At 28.9% G+C, this 14,116-nt stretch overlaps 1 long non-coding RNA gene across 2 annotated transcripts in view; it reads left to right on the top strand.

Moving 5' to 3' along the window:
• Nucleotides 1–344: 344 nt before the first annotated feature.
• The window catches only part of LOC148310668 (uncharacterized), a 47,518-nt gene continuing 33,746 nt past the window's right edge, over nucleotides 345–14,116 (top strand). For both annotated transcript variants that reach the window (XR_015837376.1, XR_015837377.1), the window contains exons 1-2: nucleotides 345–467; nucleotides 2,569–2,651. This is a non-coding gene — a long non-coding RNA (uncharacterized LOC148310668). The remainder of the gene's footprint in view (nucleotides 468–2,568; nucleotides 2,652–14,116) is intronic.

Raw genomic sequence — 14,116 nt, 5'->3', positions numbered from 1 at the left:
TTACAGGACCTACGACCGTCATGGCCTTAGTTATGTGATCACTTTACATAAGCATAATAATGTTCACCAATTCTACCCACGATTGTCAAATTTAATGTTTAAAAAAACTCCTAAAATTGGAGGTAAATTAGATTTGTAAGCAAGTATTTTGATGTTAAATCGACTTGCTTCAAAAGAAGCTGCTTGCTTCGAAACCGACCTTGTTATTATAAAGTCATAAAAAGAAATCTCAATATTGAAGTTATTTTTAAAGTCTTATAATGAGATTATTTGAAAAAAGTATCAAAGCATTAGGTACTTACCGACATACATTTATTTAAATATTATTCTACGCGTTATCTGAACGAATTTACTTGTTTATAATATTGATACACAGAATGTAAGGTTATATTTTATCATCCAGAATTATGTTTTAATCTAAAATAGAAACAAACATGGTAATAACATTTCCATATACCCACTCAAAAGTGAGTAAACATCTCTGTGTTCTCCCTTGTAATTTGATAAAATCAAGCATTACGTAGCGATTACGAAAGCATAACACACTTAAGGTATCCTCTCAGAAAATTTTACAAACGGTCAAAATCCAAACAAGTTGTATTGAAAAAGTTATTTTGGCTTATATTCGTTCAACCCTTTTGGCCCGGGGGCTAATTAAATTGGCCGAACAGAACCCACGGAAAACATTCGCAGAACCTCTCCTCATCTAGCAGTCTGTCACTAACATCATTTTATTTGAACGACAGCTCAATAACAAAATTAAACTTTTTGGCAGTTTGATATTATATTAATTAAATAATTTATAATTTAAATTAATACGAAATGAACGAAATTATTTGTAAATAAGCATCCTTTCTTATTAATATGTTTACATGATAATTAAAATACATTTTATTTTATGGAGTTCAATTCTATTAATCACATATTAACCCTATAAGTAAGCCAAACAATATAATTTCGATGGAAACGAGTTTGGATTTTTGTCCGATACATACAGATGTATGAAATTGCCTGATTTTTATATTGAAATAAAATTTAGTTAATTAACGCATACAAAATTCATCAATTTAATAAAGGTTGTTGATTTGTACCCAATTTTATTCATATTGTAGAAAGGGTAAACGAAAGAATAACGAAATTTTTATTGGGTACGTTGACAATTTATGGGATCTCCCTTTGGAGGATGATTTCGAATTGCTTGAAGTAAATGTGATCATTATAATTATTAGTGTATCACAAAAGCTCGCGGGTAGATTATCAGTAAAGTATAAAGTAAAGGTGGGGTGGCATCTTAAAGCCGAGTTCAGATTTATGCGGTGTTAATTTCTTTCCCCGTCTCGGGTCGTAAACTAATTTTATTTAGCACTTAGTGGCAAGAGACATTAGTATTACGCTTCGGTTGTTGACTTAAAAATTAGGTGCTAAGCCTAAAATAAAACCGGCAGCGGGGGAAATTGAAGTGAGAGCGAGGAGGACCAATAAGTATCGAATTGCGTTGAGAAATTTATGAAGTTAATAAAATTTCGTGAAATGGTGCGAAGTAATCCTGGATAAGTACAATGAGTTATACATTTATCTGGAACAAATAAAGGTTTAAAAGGGGAAGTAAATTTTGCATCATACCACTGATGTGATAATAAGAATGCATCTTTAAACAGAATCCATAATTATTCAAACAATTTTTTTCTGAAATCTAAGTTTTACTTAGTTTATAACATTTTTTCTTAAAATTTATTCTAACACGTGTTTTTTGACTTCAAATAATTCTAGCTGTACCTTTTTAACAAATTTTATAGAACTTTAAATATCACTTTTTTGTGTATTTTTTAAAAACTTATTTTCTTATCTTAACTTTTTTGGCGTTTCACTTAGATATATACAGAAAACTTTTTATTTATTTATTTTATTTTATTTGTTCGGGAATTGGGGTATGGTATAAAAAAAATTGTAGGAAAGAAAAAGAAAGGAGAGGAATTAATGAATTGGCCTAGATATAATTTTAATTCAATTTCTTCTAGAATGTAGGAAAATATTGTATTTTTTCTTTGTTATTGACTATTGTTTCTTTTAAAAATAAGTGAAGGTACTAAAAAGAAATATTTCAAATATAGACCTATTTATGTTTTTTTTGTATATCCAATATACGTTTAATAATATGTATGTACGTATTAAGGGAATGATATATTTTAAGCTTGTAATCCGAACAAAGTACCAGGTAACATGGAATGTATGTTTGATGATAGTATATTCACGTGTTGACAGAAACATAACATCAAATTGATTACGATCTTGTCGGAGTATACAAATATATATCACAACATTGATTTGAATAATTTGCTTTGGTAAATTATAAGGCAGAAAGCTTTTCATTTTGTCATTCAATATACAAGTAACATTTAAAATAAAAATCGACTCATGTATCATTCAGAAATTATCTAGATAAATTTGAAATCTGGATCATATTTTTACCTGAATTATTTTTTTGTGTAATCTGGATAAATTTGATATTTGGAAAATATTTTAACCGGATTTTTTTTTGTGTAATAGTATGTTCTATTTTTTTTACAGGAGCCATCTTCAGATTCCTGTGACACTGAACCAGTGTCATATAAAAAAGTTTGATTGAAGAAGGCTCATTTGACAGCGTGAAGGTAATATTGTTCAGTGTAATTAAAAAACATGTATTATATTTTTCACAGTAAACGTCAAAAATCGCATCCGTATTTTCGTATGCATTGTCGTATCGTATTTTCAAGATAAATAAAAAAACAGCAAACACAAAGAAAAAGGTTAAAGTCAGGGTATTTACAAGGCTCACGACCCGTTATAGGATGGTTGAAGTGATCATTATGTTACATATAATTTTATACGTGTAACATTCTCTATTCTGCCCACGATTGACAAGTACACTATTATTTTTTTAGATAATGCGGTAACGATGAAAACTGGTTTCTGTTCAAATAACAAATAATAATAATAATAATAAATATATATGTATATACATGTAGATATATATATATATATATATATATATATATATATATATATATATATATATATATATATATATATATATATATATATATAAATATATAAATTAATGTATACATATATTATTTTTATTATATTATTATATTAGCTCCTAACTAAGTTCCCATTACAAAATACTAACGAAATTTTTCAGTTATAACTTTCTTCACTGTCCATTTTATTAATATTAATCCATCCTTGTATTCTGCTTGCAACTTGAATCTTGAGATGAAACTTGTTAAGAAAAAAAATCTCATCTGGTTGCAGCGAGTTTGTAACACTACTTTTGAAATTAGTTTTTCCTTCGCATGCATAAAATATTAAATCAGAACATATTGTGAAGTTCCGTCCGAGAAGGAGGAAAACGGAGCGGCGAGATAAGGACAAGAGGATAAAGACTAGAATATTGCTCCGTCTAAAAATATATATTAAAAGACCACAGTACAAGTTATGTAATATGAGGGATTATTGAAAATCCATATTGCATTTGTTTTCAACGTTATATATATGTTTTTTGACATCTCATCAAAGATGAAGAAGAATAATAAGTCTGGGCATTTACGGGGCTGACGACCGATGTGTGTGATTATAATCCAGGATTCGGACCTCACATACTGATATAAGAGTTTCTGCTTAGTAAAAAGCTTCTTTACATCTCACCAATAGATGTCTCTAGTAAAGTTCTAGTGATTCAAGAACAAGGTTTCTAAATTGGTTCATATGTATTGAACTTCCGAGAATTTGAGTAGTGTGGTTGTCAATAATGGGTAGAATTGGTGAATGTTACACGTGTGTAAAGTGATCACTTAAACCAGCCTATGACGGTCGTCAGCCCCGTAAATGCCTAGACTTCCATATTCTTCTTCATCATTGATGAGATGTCAAAAAATAATATAATTATTACTAATACATACACATTATACTAGATAATAGTAGACATTTCTGTAAATACCGTAGTAGTCTTGAGGACGGCCTCTGCCTTAATTCGTAAGGCTCCATATACAAAATAATTTACAGCAAGTATATTTATCTCTTCTAAGGTCCCGGTAAAATCAGCAATTAATAACGCAAATCCTTGGTAATTTAGTCTCCAATTAGCGGGCGGGGGGATGGATCTTCGAAGGGATGAGGGTGCAAAAAATTACTTGGTGTGTTGTTTAATGGCATTCATATATCTCTGTGAAGAACAAGCATACATTAAGGAAATTTTCCACCCTTAAGGTGTGATTTAAGTGCTATGCAATGTAACTAATTGTTTTCATTTCACCGATACTTTGTCTTAGCTCGAAGAAGCTTCGCGCTCGCAGTGTACTTGTACAAAATAAATATGTATCCTATAAATATACACAAGTTTAAGGTAAGGGTGAAACTTAAAAAATACTTAGGTTATTTTTAAAAACTGAAAAAATATTCGATTTGGTAAGTTGAAAGATGAATAATAAAATGAATACGTATTGACAATTTTGTATGTGTTATCTTAAGTCGATTTAATTTTAGAATTTGTATGTTACATACGAGTATAGATACCTCAGAGGGTAAATGGTCTACATTATTACAAAACATCGGATTGATAAATATTTTTCACCTAAAAGTAGAAGTATTGACGCAATGTTGTCTTGATTATTACTTTAAATCTTTAAAATCTGAAAATATATAAACAGAGATGTATAAAAGAATGCAAAAAATATTAATGTAAAAGTAAAAAAGCAGATTCGAAAACAAGCTAGTGATTAAAAATGTTGTCTTTTACTTTAAAAAAAGTATGAAGTTAACATGTAAATTTGACGATAAATTAAAAATGTTTCCACCGTGGCATCATTAGCCTTAAAAATTAAAACAGCCGCACACAAAATAGAAATTTATTTCTAACAAACGACCATACTACTGAGTATAATCTAAATAATTACATTTTTAGTACCGACGGGGGCGTTGGGTATTTTTCACCTCCGAATCCGACAATCGTTTTCACCTTTGACAAAGGGTCAGAGTCCCTTAATTATTTAAAGATCTATGAGCCACTCACGGCGTAAGATGTACGGGACCCTTTATGGAGATTAAGGGGGGAGTCCTATATATTCTATGTGATAAACGCCGACCTATAAAGGGCCACGGGTTGGGCAAGTATGGGTGATTAATGCCGCGCCGCTAAATTGTTCAAGTATTTATATTAAAATTTGCCTATGGGGAGGAAATTCGGCGGGGGTGGCTGTTAGTATATAAAACCCTCGTTAATACGTAGATGCAAGTTTGTTCGGAGCGCAATACCCCGGTGACACGTTGACGAATTTACTGTTATTTTTTGTTATCCATGTGCGCTCATTTCAAATTTACATCCGTTTGAATATTTGGTAACTTATTTAGGTACCTACATTATGTGCGTTGATAAATCTGATAGAGGAAACAGCATGACCTCTGAATAATGTTCCATATGAGGTCAATCAGCCAAATCTGACAAATTGGAGTTTCAATACATATAATCATTATGTACATTTTATTTTATTGAATAAAGTTACAAGAGTTTTTTTTATGATTTAATTAATTTTTTAGACATTTTACCATTAAAATCCTAATATTAATAACGCTGTTCTCTCTAATAAAGAAAATAAGCTCTTGTGTACTGAAAAAATAAGTTTTTCTTCGAAATAAACAGAAAAGGGGAGTGAAATTACCTAAATCCATAGAAATTTGTTTACTCTACTAAAAAAAAAAACAAATCCTTCACCGCTTTTTGAAAAACCCTTTTCATACTTTGAATGTGATAACGTTAAACAAATGAATAAGAAATATGCTCATTTAACATTTAAATAGTGGAGCATTATGGTAATTTGGATAATATGTAGAACTCCGGCGCTTGTGGTTTGAACACCCGATTTTCTTATATCTACTTCTAAAATGTTTACTTGATGAGTATACGAAAATATTATTTCGGAGGAATGTTTTTGCTAATTGTGTGAAATGTTGCGAAAACTTTAACGAAACAATGTGTACGTAAATCTTAAAAGGTGATGATTTTTACTCTCCACATTCATCATATACTTATTTTTAAATATCTCTATATTATTGTTTGATGAAAAATAATTTGGATTAACGGCTATTTACAGAGTTCATATCCACTCATTTAGTAGTTTGAGTGATAACTCTATACAATGTATAAAATACACCATTCTAACCACATCAGTCGATTTTTTGGAAGTAGTATTATGCTTCAATTGAAAATATCTACTGTATGTTTCTTCGTCAGCGACATGTGTAGTTGAAATAAGTAGTTTTTTTTAATTAACAGAAATATTTATAAAATATACGAAAATTTCTTTAATGAATTATTTAACAAACAAGAAGACATCTGAATATACCATTTTCATATTTAATATTTTTTTTCACAGTAATCAATTTTCACAAGGTAAATATAAAAAAAAATATTTATTTTATCCAGTCATACATCGTGTAACAAACCGAAATCGTATTACATGTGCATTTCATATTCATATATATATATATATATATGTATGTATATATGTATATATATATATATATATATATATATATATATATATATATATATATATATATATATATATATATATATATATATATATATATATATATATATATATATATATATATATATATATATATATATATATATATATATATATATATATATATATATCTTTATGTGTGTGTGTGTGTATATATACATATAAATATTGTGTGTATATGAGTGGAGTTGTGAGTAACTACCATTACTCTATTGCCAGCCATACTCATGATTTTATGCCAGTAAATGCGTCTTCTTCCTGTAATAAAAAAAGTGGAGTTATAATAAAAATACCTAAATTGTTTTAAAGGTCCTTTTATATTGATAGAGAAAATGAGTTAAAATGCCTCCTCGTAGTGTACGTGGGCGATCCATGAATGAGGATTGAACTATGAATGAAGCAATTTAGTCCATTACAATGTGCCCGATATATCGACAGTAAAAAAAATGATGATGACGGTGCATTTATTGAAAATTTCACGTCCGTATGTAGGGACATTATCACGTTAATGACAGATCATTTCTGTTTTATTATAAGGACCTTTTGTGATACATAAAATTACTCGAGTGTTTTAAATTGAAGAGTATTAAAATGATAGCGATTTTAATGATCTGCAGCGACAAATTACAATTCATGTAAATACTTGAACTTATAATAGCTTAACCTACGTAGGTAGATCTTTATTACACTGCTCTTTTTTTCAAACAATCATCTATTTTCACTAGATAGGTACACATTTACAACGCATTATTAATTCTGTTATTATCATAAATGCCGGTCTAGATTGGATTTCAAATGGATATTTTTTAGGATACTTTAGTCGGAAATCAAATTTTATAGTTTTTATTGTTTTTTGAAGCTTAATGGGTGTAAAAATTTATCGTTGCAGTTTTCTTAGTAACTGGAAGAAAAAAAACTTATCGAAATAGAGAAAAAAAAATACGGTTAATTTTTTTTGTAATGTGTTAATAATTACCAATATTATTATATTTTTCATTTAAGTATCTGTTAATAAATAAATGGTTAACTTGCTAAATATTTCACTTATTTGTTTTTATTTTATTTTAACAATGATATTTATCGCACACAAGAAATAATTATGTGTTATAATAGTATATAACTTTTTTTGAGATGTAATTTTTATTTATTATTGCTATCGTTTCCTTTATTTGCTAAATAGTTTAAAGTTAGGTTTTATAAATATTTTAAATCAATTGAAATACTGTCACAGTGATATCTTGTGTTTTTAAAATACATACATTAATTTTCTTACGTTTTCCACTTACAAAAAAAAAACCTTTATTTCCATACAATAAAATTTTACATTGAAATTTTATCAAGAGATATAAAAATGTTTTCAATGTCCTATTTTTATTGTTATATATCTTAATCGTCTTAGGCAATAAAGGTAAAATTTAAATTGCATTCACGTGCCAACAGTAATAGTTATGATACAATATATAATTCGGTATTATGTCAGCCATTGTATTAGGGAAGGAATGCTGATTGGAAGGACGGAAGGGCTGATGTTACACTGTCACGAGTATAATAATATCCCCAAAGATTGAATCATCAAAGGATACACCTGGGATTTCAAGATTAATAATAATCATAGTATTGTCGTGTTTTTTTGTATTGTAATATTTTTCTACCTACTGTTGCAGCTATGGAATTATTTAAACAATACGTTTACCGTCATTTGTCACAGAAATATTTTAAGATAGAACCTTTTCATATTACTTATATATTGTTCTCATTTAATCATTGTATGCACTATTCGTTATTTTTTATATAGTTTTATTGTCATACAATTCAATGTAAAGTTTGTCCGATTTCATGGATATTTTTATTATATAATTAAATATGAAATATTTTATGGCGGGATATTCAATAACCCGCAACTTAATTTTCCTTAAGCCTAGGAGATATTTAACTCAATTGAATTTTTTGATTAAAACACCATTTTTATTCGAAAAATTTTTTTTTCATCCAAATAAATAAATTTTGAAAAGTAAAATGTTATTAAAAGATAAAGAGTTAATTTTTTTCAATATACGTTAAAAAATTTAATTCCAATAAATTTTCTAAAAAAATGTGTGCAAATACACGTGTGGCTCTTTTAGCTAGTCGCGTATTGAATTGTTTTAGAATACCCCCTTAATAATTTGATTAAGAAGCTAGTTTTCTTCGGCAGAAATTAGATGGTTAGAAGGTGATTATGAAAATATACAGTAGTTATATATGTTCTATACATATGATTTAGATTTTTTTCAATATAAATCAAATCACGATGTATTGTCCTAACGATTTTTTTTGACCAGTAAAATAAAGTAATTACTCGAGTAATCGACAGATCAGGTCATAAAATCTGTGATGCTAGGTATTCTATCTTCCTTCGTTTAAAAATGATAGATACTACGTCTCAAGTTTAGACACTAATAATATATAGGTGTTTTTTTTTAATACTTAAAATGTAATGTATTACACAAATTAATGACTACAGAGAGCGGAAAGAGATAAAAAGGAATTCAACGCGGCATAAACGTATGAGAAAAAATGTCACTAGTCTTTTTGGTGTAAAATCTTTAGGTGAGTTACAAATGACCGTTCCTCTGACGCTGGTGGTCGCGGGTACGCCCCTAGAATACCAAAGCTGACCTATCTAAACAAAGTGTCTATGGTAATTTTTCCCAAGCTTACCGCCATGTTTCGGAAATAGCCGATGAAGACTTCCCATTTGTAATGCATTTATATGCCATCCACACCGCTGTGAAATACTGTCTGTATAATTTTGTTTGTTTTTATTTTTTATTTTTATATTTTTTATTTCATGGTGGTCGTTACACAAGTTTAATTGAACTTAACTTTCACTAAGTACACAAAAACTACAACTTTATAAATGGATCTGTGGAATGTATCATAAATGCAACAAAATTGAAATATTTTATAATACTATAATACAATATTTCGAGTGTGTCAAAATGTTCGCTGACAAATTCGAGATTTGCACTGCATTTTTATAAAACATACATTTATTTTTATTTTAAAAGTAATATTGTCAATCATGCGTAGAATGATGAATGTTACACGATGTATAAAGTGATCACTTAAACCAGGCATTGTCATGTCGTAAGCCCATCAAATGATTAGATTTAAATATTCTAATCTTCATCTATATTGACATATCAATTTTTTATTATTATAATACATAGATCAAGAGTTTCTGCCCAGTGTGCGAATCTGTTAATTGACAGCATTCATCTTTGTTTTGAAGTATATATTATATGTACATACATCTATACATCAAATTTTCCGATCAAGATTTTCGTAATAAGTAAAAACATATGTTTATTTTAGTTCAATTTACTTTGTAAATATCACGTATCATTAAAAATTACCAAATAACCGGTTTCGATGCCCTCAACATCATTTTTGAACACAGCTATAAAGTGATTAATAATGATATGTTCAGCGCATCGAAACACAAATATATTATACAATGATTATAACAATGAGTGGTAGAAACCAAGTAAATAAAATTTTAAATAGAAATATATAAGAACAAAGTGACTACAGAATCAATCAACCATAGTAAAACAAACATTGTTTAAAATCACCTTTTCAACAAAGTTTGTTTTACTATAGTTGATCAAATCGTCTTTTATTTTTTTAAATGTACTTCGGCAAATTATATCTTAAAACGATTTTTAAGTATAATAATTTTTTATCAGGGATAGGGAATCGAAAACATAATAACTAGGTGCTTTTTTACTATTAAATAGGAGAAGGCGGTAGATTTTGTTTCATCCTATAGGAATTTAAATTTAAGCACTTATTTCCTTGTAATTTTACAGTTCAGTACAGGTGTTTATTTTAGTTCCATTGTTTATGGCGTTTTTAGAGCCTGTACGTTTTAAGACTCCGAATGTCGAAAATCGTGATTGGCACTTCGAATTCTGTCATTGTTCGCCTTGTCGTTTTACCGGGTTACTGTCCATACCTCAAACTACAGAGAAAAATATTATACAAAATAATTTGAGTGACATATAACAGTTTGAGGCTGGTAATGTTTGAAAGTTTTGATTTTCAAACGAGTTTTTCGACTCTCAACGCTTTTGAAACTTATTAGTTGACCATTTCGTGTTATTTCTGTATAAAACTGTCAGAAAATCATTTCAGCATAGCTTTGGATATCAATTTTTCGAAATAAGTGTATTAGACTTTTGTTCTTAGGAATAGATATGTACGTATATGATATAAAAACAATATCATAATATGATATAATAAAAAATCACTATTTATTACAATGTATTATGACACACGTTTCGATGTACCTACCGTAGAACGGGGCTACTTGAACTTTGATGTGTTACTTGAGCTCAGTACAAAAAAAATATTTAGATCGTGGTATCGATCGAAGTATCGTGACAATAAGTGTCACCTATCAGGGAAACAATGAATCATGTCGATACGTTCATTATTGTAGACCAAATACAGATATTTTTTTTTGGTACTAGGCTCAAGTAACACGTCAAAGTTCAAGCAGCCCCGTTCTACGGTATTCAGTATCGGATTACTACTAATTATTTAAAAAAATAAACAAAATGTGATGAGTTTCGATGTCCTCAACATTATTATCAAAAACAGTATTATAATGATTGATAATTATGCTGAATACATCGAAACACGTGTCACAATGAATTTTAAGAAATATTGGTATTTAGCAAATAAAATTAAAATTAAAAATAAGTTTTTCCCTGCAGAGCATGAAAATAAAGACAATTTTTGTCATAACGCTCGCATTTCATCTTAAGTTTGGTGAAAAGTTTGGTGAAATTTCTCGATAAAACAATATTTAAAATATTTATGCAGTGTCTGGCCTACGAAAGCTTATACTAGTAGACATTTCCGTTTCCGAGTTCTTCATTCATTGCTGCTATTCTTTTTACAAGTTTCTTTTTCTTCTCCTTTACATTTCCCATCCAGCAGTTATGTTATTCAGTCTATACTCCTTAACTTACGTTATCTTCGTCCCATCAAATAAATTCTACATTTTTATCCAATAATCTAGAACGCTAGATCTACGTTGGATTGATCGCCATATTTTCACATATTTTTCACGCCATTTTTAATACTCCGTCTGTCCTATGACCATCTTTGCGTCATTTGGTGATGTTAAGAGTCAGAATATAAGCAATTTAAAATTTTAATTTTTTTCAATAAAACAACATAATTCCGTTTCAAGTTTTATTATTTTCGTACAAAATTGAATTGAAGTACTCGCCTAAATAAATAAAATAAAACATTTTGATTGTATCTAAATACCTTCTCGTTCACAAATCTGGGTTTATCCATTTAGGAGTTAATTTACATTTTTGACATGTCAACATAGATGAAGAAGGATATGGAAGTCAGGGTATTTACAGGGCTTACGACCTGTCATAGGCTGGTTAAGTGATCACTTCAAATAAGAGCGTTAACTTTTTTTTTCTTTTTCCGTTTAACCAGACTCAGAAAGAGAAACGCGTGGCCGGTACAGCTAGTTATAAAATAATTTTTTTTTACATGTCAACATAGATGAAGTCGAATATTTAAGTCTGGGTATTGACAGGGCTTATAACCTGTCAAAATCTGATTTAATTGATTAAGTTTACATATAAAAACCAGAAATACTGCAAGGGTACTTATATATAAAGCACGTAGGTCATAATGTTGATATGTTAAAAATTTACATCTATATTTATTTAGATTTTGACGATACTTCATTCTTGCTGGATTTATTTATTGGATTTATTTATAACTATACAGAAAAGTGACATGTACGTATACAGTATATAGTGATACTTGTACACCTTTTTTTTATTCGAAGAAAAGGATCGTGGATCGTGAATCACAAGGTTTGAATACAAATTACAAACAAGGAAATAATATTTCAATTTAACATAACACGTACATTTACCCATTATATTATTTCACATTATGCCCATATAAAAGGGACAAATCAATCGGCAGGCTGTAAAAATACGTTCGACGTGTTACGACAGCATTTTCACTCGAGATCTTCGTTTTATTCGGATTTTTTTTTATGATTTCAATCCCTGTTTACAATTCCGCGGGTTTCTTTGTCGGTTTTGGAAATTTTTGTTTGTCACATAAACTTATTAGTACTTACTATGGGCGTTGAAAACTTTCTATGATCATCGGAGAGATATTTGTATAAGGAAAATATTACTATGATTCATTATTATGAGCATGTTTTAAGCAATGTTCAGACAATTACCATTGTTACAATGCTTAGATCCTGCTTTGACAACAGTCATGTCTTGCGGCGTGGTGTAATGTATAAATTTAATACAAGAGTCAGAACATTGATGACTAATTTTTGACAAAATTAAGTTTTAAAAATAATTTTTAAGGAGTCTCCACTTGATATGAAAGATGTATCGTTCTTCCTTTTTTATATGAAAAACAATGGAAGTCTAAGCACCCCAAGGCTTATGACCAGGCATTTGGCTGTCTTAAGCGATTACCATTTTGCACATTTATTGTATATTACATCAATTTTTAAACCTGTATGTATGAAATAATCTTAGATCCTTCCGCATAACAGTAAGGTATTTAATAAATTTGTGAAGTACGGCTGATAAAAAGTGAAGAATGATAGATGTTTCATATAAAATTGAGATAACTTTAGAATCGACATCTCATGATAGAATTAATAATATTAATATTGTTTAAAAATAATATTTAGTTACTTTAAGTGTTTACATTAAAAAAATTATTTTGAAATTCATATTTATTGCATAATTTATATGGCTCGTTTTCATAAAAATCACTTCAAGGGCGCTTTACAAATTTGCTGTAATTTCAACATTTTAAACTACTATTACATATACTTTCATCACGCCGGGGTAGGCAGAGAGTATGGAATGCCACTCGCTCCTATTCCAAACTACATTCGTCTCATAAAACTGTTTTTCTTAACTCATTCAATTCACATGGTTCACACACCTTTCTTAACTTTTTCTATAATGCTTTTTGCATTATTTTCATATTCTATTAATATTTCACATTCTATTCGAATATATTGCATACATCGTTTAGGCGCATATTCATTTAAGTGATCTCAATTATTTTTTTTTTTTGTTAAATATATCCCGTTTATTAAAAACACAAAAATATGGCACCTTGATTTAAAAATATATCATATATAACATTTCGAATGTGTTCACTTGTACTTATAATTGTTCACATATTTAACAACCACACTACTCAAATTTATCTTGGAGTTCCAAAAATTTGAGTAGTGTCGTTGTCAATCATGAGTACAATGAAGTATGTTGCACGCGTATAAATTGATCACTTAACTATGATAGGTTATCCCTGCTACCTGATGCCTAAACTTCCATATTCCTCTTCATCTATGTTGAGATGTCAAAAAAAAAAGTTTAAAATATATGCATAATTACAAAATTATATTATTTTTCCACGAGGGTCAAGTTTTTCAATACGAATCAACCTTTTTTTGTATCCACCTTAAAGCTCAA

The sequence above is a fragment of the Brachycentrus maculatus genome, unplaced genomic scaffold (assembly GCF_059751285.1).
Source record: "Brachycentrus maculatus isolate JH-2025_06_01 unplaced genomic scaffold, ASM5975128v1 h1tg000090l, whole genome shotgun sequence".
Lineage (NCBI taxonomy): Eukaryota > Metazoa > Arthropoda > Insecta > Trichoptera > Brachycentridae > Brachycentrus > Brachycentrus maculatus.
The sequence above is the reverse complement of the archived record's forward strand: the minus strand, read 5'-3'. Positions and strand labels throughout refer to the sequence as shown.